Raw genomic sequence first — 12,985 nt, 5'->3', positions numbered from 1 at the left:
CTTAACCCAGTAATTATGAACACTTTTGAACGTCATAACTGCTAAATTGTTGGTCTAAAGTATATAAAAGTATATACATTATAAGCATGGCAAAGACGAACAAAAAAAGTGAGGTCAAATTAAGGCAAAAATGCTCATTTTTAGAGAAAATACCCCAAACCGTTTCTTGACGCAATTGTTTCGGGCAACATATTAACAACAAAATTCTTCAGTAAAAGCTTGGAATATGCATTTTCTCCAAGTTTGGGCTAAACTATATGATCAATCTTAGGCTTTATTTGATCAGGATTGGGTAATGATTAAGGGAATGAATTGGGGATAGAGTTAAAGTCATTTGTCTCCGATTGACTTACTATATATATGCACAGGCTGGCGTGGCCCTTTGCACTCTGCATGCCGAGTAAGCCTCCTCCATTCAGTTCTGTCGGTTGCGTGTGTCTTTGCTTCATGCGGGGTCATTCCCCTCTGAATTTGGTCCTTCCATCTGGTTGGTGGACGACCTGGTGGTCTTTTCTTGCTGAAGTCATTAATGTAGGCTTGGTGGGGAAGCCGATGTAGGGGCATCCTGAAGATGTGCCCAGCCCATTTCAAACGTCTCCGGTAGATAACATCATTGATGGAGCTAGTGATGTCGAGACTCTGTCTGATGGAATTGTTGCGTATTTTGTCAAGTAGGGAAATTCCAAGCATTGCTCTCAGGCATCGCATTTCAAAAACATCCAGTCTGTGTCGATCAGATTCACGTAACGCCCATGATTCTGATCCATAGGTGGCAATAAGGAGGATGGGCGACTGGTAGATCCTTACTTTCAGCGATCTGGTAATGTCATGGTTAGACCAGATGGTATTTTTCAATCTACCAAATGCCCAGGCTGCCAACACTCTAACGAGTAAAACTCCAATGTCTTTGATTATATTCAAGAAAGTACACATTCAATCAACTATTGTTAATTATACGGAAGATAACATACGTTACAATATCAATGTGATCAATGTCAAAATATGTCGATGATAAGTGATGCCTCATGAGGGTTGTATATACAATCCGCCCCTAAAACAATTTGCTATACTTAAGATAGCACTCTGCGTCTAAATGAATTGCTATCTATATACTGAAGATAGCACACCGTCACGTATCAAAATACATTGCTTTCTACTGAAAATAATACACAGTCCCATAGGCGTAGATCCCGGGGGATGTGGGGGATAAATCCCCCCAATATTTTGGCAGGGGGGATGGTCCATACAATCATCCCCCCAATGTTAACACCAAATTAATCTCAGAGTTGGCCATTTTAGCCCCAAAAGTGCAAAATTTTCGTAAAATTTATTCCACATGCCCGTGTCAAAATGCATTGCTATCTACTGAAGATAACACACAGCCCCGTGTCAAAATACATTGATATCTACTGAAGATAACACACAGTCCCGTGTCAAAATATATTGCTATCTACTGAAGATAACACACAGTCTCGTGTCAAAATACATTGCTATCTACTAAGATAGTACGATCCCATGTCAAAACGTATTGCTATCTACTGAAGATGGCACACTGTCCCGTGTCAAAATAATTGCTATCTACTGAAGATAGTACGATTCCGTGTCAAAATATATTGCTATCTACTGAAGAAAGTACACTGTCCCGTATTAAAATACATTGCTATCTACTGAAGATAACACTCCCGTTTCAAAATACATTGCTATCTACTGAAGATAGTACGATCCTGTGTCAAAATATATTGCTATACCGAAAATAGCACACTGCCCCGTATTAAAATGCATTGATATCTACTGAAGATAACAGTCCCGTATCAAAATACATTGTTATCTACTGAAGATAACACGAAAATTCAGTGTCAATGTACATGAACACCTTGTGCAGTTGATGGTTTTGTTAATTCTGACTAGGCATTTTACTTTAAACTGGAGAAATATCTTCAATAGATAGTATATAAATATTATTTTGATATGGGTTGCGTCCTATCTTCAGAGGATAGCAATGTATTTGGTACGGAACTGCTATCTTTTGTTGTTAAACAATATATTTTGATGTGAGACGGCATAATGTTCAGAAGGTAGAAATGTATTTCGACACAGGAGTGCACGCTACACTAATGGCTGGGTAAAACGTTACCCGGTGGTTGAATACAATTTTGCCCAACCCTGGTACACTATTAACAACCTTATTGTTGGGTTAAATATCACTCTGTTGTTGAGTAATATTAAACATTTAGCTTGTACCATGTTGTTTTACTGCCTAATGCACTGTGTTTGGAGTGCATCTGAAGCCATGTTACACACTCCCTTGTCCCACTCCAGACAAAACAAGTCACATTAGATTCTTTGGTAAACTTTACCCAGATATTAGACTACCGTAAAACCCCGTCTACAAGCATATATAGTGTTTTTTATAAAAGCTTGATTAATTCGAAGCAAGCAATTAATATACCAATAAAATAGATCGGCCTTAAAATAATACTTGTTTGTATATGCTTGGATCCGTAATATATTTGCTCAAACTCCATAATGGCGACTGGATTAATGTAGCTTTCATCAGAAGCACACTATATGCTTGTAGACGGGGTTTTACGGTATGCCATAGTCGATTTTTGATAAATAAAAATATGTTATTAATCATGATGACGCATTCAGTTGAACTCCAAATTATACTGATATTTATTACATCAAAATACTAGTAAATGGTTATGAAAAGTTTATATAATTATAGTTTATATAATTATATTAGTGACAGTAACAATAAGGCTATTATTGAATGCAACATATTATAATGACACTTCAATACTGAACAATTCTGATTTTAGAATCAACCAGTTTATTAATCGCGAAAGCCCGAGTTAAAAATCACTTGGGAAGCCAACAAACAGGGAGTACGGTGACTAAAAAGATCAGATCAGACGTGAAAATCTATCATTAATTAAATCAGAGTTTTAAGAGTATGTAAATGTTGGTATTTATACAGCGCCTTTCACATGTGAACATGTACCAAAGCGGACAATGGACAGTATTCATAACAGCTCCCATTTCACACCTGGGTGGAAGGGAGTAATCGAGATAAAGTGCCTTACTCAAGGGCACAACACGATGGCGTCGCCGGGGCTCGAACCCGCAACCTTCCGATTATGAGTCGTAGCCCGTTCCGCTCAGCCACCGTGTTCCCGGTACAATGGGCAAGTGGACTACGGAGAAGTCTACCCAGATAAGCATGAATATTTAATATCACCAAAAGAGTGATATTTTACCCAGCAAATAATTGTTTATAGCACACCCAGGATTGGGTAAAGTCTTACCTAGACATTCTAGCAGTGTATATGTAGAAGATATATAGGAATATATTTTGACCCAGGACTGTGTGCTATCTTCAGTAGATAGCAAGTATTTTGACGTGGGACTGCGTCCTACCTTCAGAGGATAGCAATGTATTTTGATACGGAACTGCATGTTAGATATATATAGCAAGTAATCTGAAGGTAGCATGCAGAGTTCTGTAAGAATACATTGTTAGAATTATATTTAGGCCTACTAAAGATAACACACATAATCTATCTTCTGAAGACAGGGCGCAGTCCCTCGTCAAAATTCTTGAATTACTTAAAAAAAATATCATCCATTTAATGTAAAATTCACACTGCCCAGTCAGAGTTCACAAAATGTTTTTGCCTCAGGAAGGTTTTCATGTTAAATTTAATATATCATTTTAACATTTTCAAAGGAAAAGGCACGTTAAGCGTTTTCAAATTCCGTAAGGCGACGAAAAACCTTCTTCTACAGGGGACGAACTTTCCAAGTAGGCAAGTAATTTTTACACTTTTTTTTCAGTCTGGAAGGGACTAAATGACCATAAAAATTCACCGAAAGTTTAAAACAATTCTGTCAAACAGGCTCGTACGCAAGGGGGTGGGGGAAAAAGTATAAAAAAAGTCCCAAAATAGCACAATTAGCGAGCAAAAACATCGGTTTTTTTACGCTTTTTTGGTCAAAAAAGGTCAAATTTTGGAAAGAAAGTCCACTTTTCACAAAATCACCACCCCTTGAAAAAAGCTCCACTTTTTCAAAATCAACACCCCCCCAAAAAAAATCCTGCGCACGGACCTGGTGTCAAAATTAACCCTCTTCGGCCAAAAATGGCTGTTTTTAATTTTATACAACTAAAAAAACACCCCAAAACGCAACATCTGGGTCAGTCGAGCCCATATAGGCCTACTGTATATTTTTTCATCGCCTAAAGGTTTGATTTGTATTTTTTTGACCGACGGATATACTATAACTTTATGCAGGCTAATACAAGAATAAAATTGCTACACCCCGCGGGGATATTGTGACCGACATTTGGTTTCATTTATATCTTCAAATTCAATTAATAAATCATTCTTCAATTGAACTCCCTTGATTTGCCTTACACAATGAAACAATCCCTAATTTCCGTACTTAGTAATAGCAACTCTTTAAAAAAATTCAAGTGTTTGTCCTTTGCGCGTTGTAAATTGTACAGTCTTTTCATTGCTTACGTAGCCTGAGGGGCTCACGCGTTAAAAATCGGAGCTTCAAAATTAACCTTCTCTTTGCGGCGTCGTTTTTTAGACTGAGATGAGAAATTTTCCACAAATAGTAATTTTTTTGTTAAATTTTACATTTTCGTTACCATAGTTTGAATTTTCATGCAAAATGCGTTCGAATGAGAACAAATACGCCTGGTATTGGTTCAGTGGTTCTTGAGATACGATTTGGATTTTTTTGGAAGAGTGCTATATTGAATATTTATACGTTAAAACGCGCTCAAACTGAAGCTGGATTTAAATATTTTGTCGCTAGCGATGAATGGATGAGATTATAACCAATCACAGTATGTTATTTCTTGCTGCTTTAGTAATAACGACGATGTTCATTGGTAAAAAACTAATCGCACATCCCTTACGATTAGACTATGAATTTAGCTGCAAGGTGGAAAGCGCTATTGTATAGGTTATCAGATAAGCAATGTAATATCAATAAATATTAGGGCTCTTCATTTGCTAAAGGCATCTATTTTTTATAGTGTACACAATACAAAAAGGTTGAATCAATTCTTTGACGGGTACGAAGAATGTTTACAATTTCTTATATAGCCTGGATCAAGCTGTCTTTTGAGAGCGAGAAGGTAACTAGAAAAGAAGATGAAAGTGTCATTGAGATTAATGATGTTTAATTTTGTATATCGTGTCGAGCGAGGCGATAATTTAGCAGATAAAAACGAACTATTTATATGGGTATAATGTATTAATAAAGTAACAATATTGGGAATAATTATCCTGCAAGCAATTGATATTGTTAAGCGATGTTGTTTCAATGATTGTTATATTAAAACTTGCATAAGGGAATCATGTCGTTTGCCCAGCTATCAAGGGCAATGAGTTGGTAGCAGTGAAGAATATGTGGCGCGGTGGTGACGGCTGATGATAACACAGGCGCAGAGCTATGTTCTGAAACGATTAGCCTTGAGAGACAAGAATTTTGTTAGCGTAATATTGGCTATCGCTACTACTATATAATTCATGAAAATATGGCGCAAAATGTGATACCTGCTCTTTTTTTAATGCATGCAGTAGAATTGAGTCACAAAATAATATTGCATGTTTAGAAATAGGCCTAACATCAGAAGATGTCATTTTTTTCAGAGGCTCAGCTGATGGGATGTAATAAATTCTTATATTTAATTATGAGAAGGGGACTCATCTGTCTATAAAATGAATGCAGCGCATTAATAGCGGTGGTCACTCACTGTATACGTGCTATCTTCAGTAGACAGCATGCGCAATGTATAGACCTATAATGTATATGATATACCATGACTTCTGTCACTGTCTGTAGATAGATAGTAACGAGATATTTTGTCAGCGAGAATGTCCTCAGTAAATAATAATATATTTTGAATCGGGACTTGTTGCTTTCTTCAGAAGATAGCAGTTAATTTAAACACGGGACCATGTTATATTCAGGTATATGCCTATGTTTACAGAGGACTGTGTGCTATCTTCAGTAGATAGCAATATATTTAGACACGAGACTGTGTGTTATCTTCAGTAGATAGCAATGACTGCATGTGTGTTATCTTCAGTAGATAGCAATGTATTTTGCTACGGGGCTGTGTGTTATCTTCTGTAGATAGCAATGTATTGAGACACGGGACTGTGTGTTGTCTTCTGTAGATAGCAATGTATTTTGACACGGGACTGTGTGTTATCTTAGATAGCAATGTATTTAGACACGAGACTGTGTGTTATCTTCAGTAGATAGCAATGTCTGCATGTGTGTTATCTTCCGTAGATAGCAATGTATTTTGCTACGGGGCTGTGTGTTATCTTCTGTAGATAGCAATGTATTTTGACACGGGACTGTGTGTTGTCTTCAGTAGATAGCAATGTATTTAGACACAGGACTGTGTGTTATCTTTCGTAGATAGCAATGCCTGCATGTGTGTTATCTTCTGTAGATAGCAATGTATTTTGACACGGGACTGTGTGTTGTCTTCAGTAGATAGCAATGTATTTAGACACAGGACTGTGTGTTATCTTTCATAGATAGCAATGTATTTTGACACGGGACTGTGTGTTGTCTTCAGTAGATAGCAATGTATTTAGACACAGGACTGTGTGTTATCTTCTGTAGATAGAAATGTATTTTGACACGGGACTGTGTGTTGTCTTCAGTAGATAGCAATGTATCAAGGACATTAAATCATGGATGACTGTAAATAAATTGAAATTAAATGATGACAAAACTGAACTTCTTATTATCACCTCCAAATATAATCAATCAAAACTTCGCTCCAACTCTCTTCAAATTGATTCTGCCAACATTCAAGCTTCTACTAATACTCGCAATCTAGGAATTATATTTGACAACATTCTGTCAATGGACGACCACATCAAAAATGTGTGCAAATCAACTTATTTTCAGATTAGAAACATTAATGAAATTCGCAAAGTGCTCGATTATGATACTGCTGCAACACTTGTCCACGCTTTAGTCACATCACGTCTTGACAATGGAAATGCTTTATTATATGGAATCACTGAACGACAACTCAATAAACTTCAACAGGCTCAAAATGCTGCTGCACGCATGCTCACAAGGACTAGGAAATTTGACCATATTTCACCCGTCTTACAACGTCTGCATTGGTTACCAATACGGTATCGCATTCATTTCAAACTCCTTCTTCTCACCTGGAAAGCGCTCCATGACATGGCACCTTCTTATATCAGTGAACTTATCAATTTTTATATTCCATCACGAAACCTTAGATCATCGGATAAATGTCTTCTTTCAGTTCCACGGACTTCTTCATCATTTGGCGACCGGGCCTTCTATGCTTGTGCACCTGCACTTTGGAACTTGCTTCCTTTAAATCTGCGTATATGTGATTCACTTGATATTTTCAAAAGACTTTAAAAACTCATCTGTTTAAGATTGCTTATGACAATTGACTTCTATATGTGACTGTTTTTTATAATTGTGTGTTAATTTTTAATTGTTCAATGTTTGCGCCTCGGAATAGGTTGTCTAGATGGCGCATTATAAATGCATTATTATTATTATTATTATTATTTTGACACGGGACTGTGTGTTATCTTAGATAGCAATGTATTTTGACACGAGACTGTGTGTTATCTTCTGTATAGATAGCAATGTATTTAGACACATGACTGTGTGTTATCTTTCGTAGATAGCAATGTATTTAGACACAGGACTGTGCTATCTTCAGTAGATAACAATGTATTTTGACACGGGACGGTGTGTTGTCTTCAGTAGATAGCAATGTATTTTGACACGGGACCGTGTGTTGTCTTCAGTAGATAGCAATGTATTTTGACACGGGACTGTGTGTTATCTTAGATAGCAATGTATTTTGACACGAGACTGTGTGTTATCTTCTGTATAGATAGCAATGTATTTAGACACATGACTGTGTGTTATCTTTCGTAGATAGCAATGTATTTAGACACAGGACTGTGCTATCTTCAGTAGATAACAATGTATTTTGACACGGGACTATGTGTTGTCTTCAGTAGATAGCAATGTATTTTGACACGGGACTGTGTGTTGTCTTCAGTAGATAGCAATGTATTTTGACACGGGACTGTGTGTTGTCTTCAGTAGATAGCAATGTATTTTGACACGAGACTGTGTGTTATCTTCCGTAGATAGCAATGTATTTTGACACGAGACTGTGTGTTATCTTCCGTAGATAGCAATGTATTTTGACACGAGACTGTGTGTTATCTTCTGTATAGATAGCAATGTATTTAGACACATGACTGTGTGTTATCTTTCGTAGATAGCAATGTATTTAGACACAGGACTGTGCTATCTTCAGTAGATAACAATGTATTTTGACACGGGACTGTGTGTTGTCTTCAGTAGATAGCAATGTATTTTGACACGGGACTGTGCTATCTTCAGTAGATAGCAATGTATTTTGACACGGGACTGTGTGTTGTCTTCAGTAGATAGCAATGTATTTTGACACGGGACCGTTGTCTTCAGTAGATAGCAATGTATTTTGACACGAGACTGTGTGTTATCTTCCGTAGATAGCAATGTATTTAGACACGAGACTGTGTGTTATCTTAGATAGACTTCTCCGTAGTCCACTTGCCATTGTGCATACTCAGTATTACCTTTGCATTTAAAACTCCGATTGTATGCACAATTGATAGATTTTCCTGATCTGTTCAGTCACCGTACGCCCTCTGTTAGTTGGATACCCAAGAATTTTTCTCGGGGACAGCAGTTAGTAACGTGAGCAATTCTCCAAAATAAAACAGACTGCTGGAAAATCACTGGTAGGCATGAAGGGGCCCTCTTTCAAAAAATATTAAAAAACACAATTATTATTGTTTAAGGGGGTACTACACCCCTCGATAAATTTGTGTCTATTTTTGCATTTTTCTCAAAAACTAATAACACACTGGTAACAAAAGTTATGTGTATTATAGGGGCAAGGAATCCAATTACTACACTGGAATTTCAGTGACCTTCATTTATGATAAGAAATAAGGTACCTAGGATGTACCTCATTTCCTATCATATATGCTGAACCGCTTGTCTTGAGTTACTGAAATTTCAGTGTAGTAATTGGATCCCTTGCCCCAATAATATACATAACTTTTGTTACCAGTGTGATATTATTTTTTGAGAAAAATGCAAAAATAGTCCACAGGGGTGTAGTACCCCCTTAAAGTAAGGCAGGACACAAATCACTTAGAATGCCTACATCTAGGGCATCTAGATTTGTGGTACACGATATTGAGACTATTTATTACATTATAATATCGAGATTAATAACATAGGCCTAGGTCTATTTCTAAATTTCTCAAAATTCGACTATGGCATAGTTTATATCTTAGATAGCAATGTATTTATACACGGAACTGTGTGTTATCTTCAGTAGATAGCAATGTATTAATGGGACTGTGTGTTATCTTCCGTAGATAGCAATGTATTTTGACACGAGACTGTGTATTATCTTCTGTATATAGATAGCAATGTATTTTGACACGAGACTGTGCTATCTTCAGTAGATAGCAATGTATGTAGACACGAGACTGTGTGTTATCTTCTGTATATAGATAGCAATGTATTTTGACACGAGACTGTGCTATCTTCAGTAGATAGCAATGTATGTAGACACGGGACTGTGTGTTATCTTCGGTATATAGATAGCGTGTATACCGCGCCTCAAAAGAATCCAAATACTAAAACAAAATACCTATAACAAAATACTTCAAATTTAAAGACACACAAAAATAAATTACAAAATAAAGCTAAGTAAACGATAGATAGAGAATTTTGTTCTGCGTATTTTGATACCTCATTCGATACGATACGATTTTATTTTCCTAACTAGTAGATAAAAAAGAGAGTTTGTCAAAACTGACAACAATTTGTATTGAATTTTCCAATTCCCTCGAAGTACGCAGATTTTGATCAAAGTGGAGTGAGCGTTCATCTGTTTTTTTGAACCCGCAACAAAAGGTATAGCAAGATCGCCTTGAAAGAGGAAATATCTAAATTTGTCACTTTGAAACTTGACCATTTGTCATTCAAATGAGTATAGCTTATTGGAATAAAATCGCATCGTGATAAACAGTTAACATCTAGAAACACCAGTACCAGAGTGAACAAGATTCCTGATAGGAATTGAAATATTTCTGAGTGAGTAGTATCATTTTAATTGGATCTGAAAAAGAACCGTTATCAATCAAATGAACTATGAACGATCCTGATGAATCTGTTTCGTATGTTTTCAAGAATTAAATTTTTAAAGTTTTGCTCGACGGAAAAAAAAGGTTATCGACGGAAACTCTTACAATAATACTACAAAGTTGTAAAAAAATGACAAATTGGCTAGAAAATTTGGACATGCATCCCGCGTTTCCAATTGAAATACTCAGGAAGACCATCCGCTGTGCCAAAGGTAATTTTTCCAGACACCCTGTCTAGACGCTGTAATGTCAGCGCCCATCTGGTCACGTGGGCATTAAATTAAGTGCCTTTATTTAAATGCCCTAAGACGACTGATAAAAGCACGCTAGCTGAACAAAATTATTTTCAATAGACTACTTTATTTTGCAATTTAGGGTTAGTGTCTTTAAGATATTGCTTTTGTTTTATGCGTTCGGATACTTTTTGGGCGCAGTAGGCCTATATTTTGACATGAGACTTATCTTCTGCTTTTTAAACGGCAAACATTTGATGAGTACTGCCTGGATAAACAATTGACTTCGTGTTTTTGAACTCATTCTAGCTAGTAATATATTTTGACAGAGGCTGTGTGCTATCTTCAGTAGATAGCAATACAGACTCTGGTCAAAATATGTTGCTATCTACTGAAGATAACACACCGTCCAATGTCGAGATACATTGCTATCTACTGAAGATTGCACACAGCCTCATAGCAAAATATATTGCTATCTACTGAAGAGAGCACAGTCCCGTCTCAAAATACATTGGACGTTATGTTGTAGATAGCAATGTATTTTGACACTGGGCTATAGGCATAACGATCTCTTTTTGAGACTGTTTGTTCATAATCTTCAGTATTAGATAGCAATATAATTTGCATGACACGGGACTGTCTGCTGTATCTCAAGTTGAGTAGATGTATTTTGAGACGGGATTGTGCTATCTTCAGTAGATAGCAATGTATTTGGAGACGGGACTGTGCATCTTTAGTATAGATAGCAATATGTTTTGACATTGGACTTGTGTGTTATCTTCAGTAGATAGCAATGTATTTTGACACGACTCTGCACGTGTCTTATCTGCAGTAGATAGCAATGTATTTTGAAACAGGACTGTGCTATCTTCAGTAGATAGCAAATTAGCAATACATTTTAACACGAGACTGTGTGTTATCTTCAGTAGAAAACAATGTATTTTGACACGGTGGCGTTATCGTCAGAAGATAGCAATGTACAGCCTTAACATTAAAGCCATATTATAACATTTGCTGAGGAGGACGCCCTCACTGATTTTTTTAAATTCACTTTTTTACACGATTATATTGTACTTTATTAAACCAATATACCCTGCAAAATTCAAGACTCTAGGTGCTGTAGTTTTGTCAAAATCCGAGATTTTGAATAAAGCGCCGGAACCGGCGTCTTATTATTACGATGGAATTATTAGTCGAACGCATACACGATGTTCATAACACACAGTACACACGGCGTGCAGGACGGTGATCTACACAACAAAGGGTCGTACCATAACATGACCGAAGGAGTGGTACGTATTGGCGACATACGCGCTGGTAGTAAATTCAATTTACTTTGCTTTGCCGTAGTTGTTCGGCTCAAAAATAAAGGGATATATCTGACAGTAAAACTAACATTTTATGTCAAAGAATTGCTAATCTATTTTGTATGATAATGTTATAATATTGCTTTAAGTGTGGAATATTTTCTCAAGAAGTGCCAAGACTATAATCTCGGAATTGCTCTGAGGGATCTGCATACGGGCTAAATATTTAGGCCTAGTTGGGGTATGTCGGGAGATGGTGTCAAATAATTTTTTGTTAGAAAATGTGCTTTCCATGAGTTTACTTTATGGTGTATGTTCATTATGTAGTGAATTTGCCTAGGGGGGGGGGGGTAAAATTTTAGAATTTTTAATATTGTTCTGTTTTTATCATATTTATTGCGGGTTGAGGAGATATTTCCTAAACTTGGGTACTCAGAGCTGAAATGCGATGTACTAACAATTTGGCATGTTAAATATGGTACGTTGGCCTACTCAGAATTTGAATGAGGCATATGGAAAGGTTTGACTACAATATTAAAACGATTCTGATGCATTGCATCTACGCACTGTTTCCACTTCGATATACCCGGGGACACTATACCAGCCTGCACAGATATTTCCACAGCGAGTCCAGCCTCTACGCAGTCTGTGGTTATACCACACGGTTGAAAGCATAGCATCATGATAGTGGAAAATAGGCATCTGTGATTGGTTTTTCTCAAAACCTCTCAAGTGTTCCCTTCATCCAACCAGAATTTTTTTTTATCGACTGAACGCTAACACTTTCCCCTAAAAAAACCCATTTTTTCATTAGTGATAACGCAATTCAATTTTATAGCAAGGCGAATGTGGTAAATCTGTTGAAAACGACCTATCCCAGCACAATTTTTGGCCAAAATGCGGGCTAACTTGTCATGAGGCCTAGGTTTTAATAATAGTCAAACCTCAAGTGTTCCTTGAATAATTTTGAAATTTTATGTCATTAGATGAAAGCGCACACTTGTATTATCTATACTAGCTTCATTTCAATGAGCAATTGGCAATTCTCTTTTATTATAAATCTTGTGCAAAAAGTTACTTAGGCTATTTCTCCTCTTTTGCGCCTAGGTTGTAAATTCAATGACTGAGACTTTGCTAACGCTTACAAATAACACCTTTTATCTTTGTCTGGGCTACGAGG

The sequence above is a fragment of the Amphiura filiformis genome, chromosome 1 (assembly GCF_039555335.1).
Source record: "Amphiura filiformis chromosome 1, Afil_fr2py, whole genome shotgun sequence".
Taxonomy (NCBI): domain Eukaryota; kingdom Metazoa; phylum Echinodermata; class Ophiuroidea; order Amphilepidida; family Amphiuridae; genus Amphiura; species Amphiura filiformis.
Note: the sequence above shows the minus strand (reverse complement) of the source record.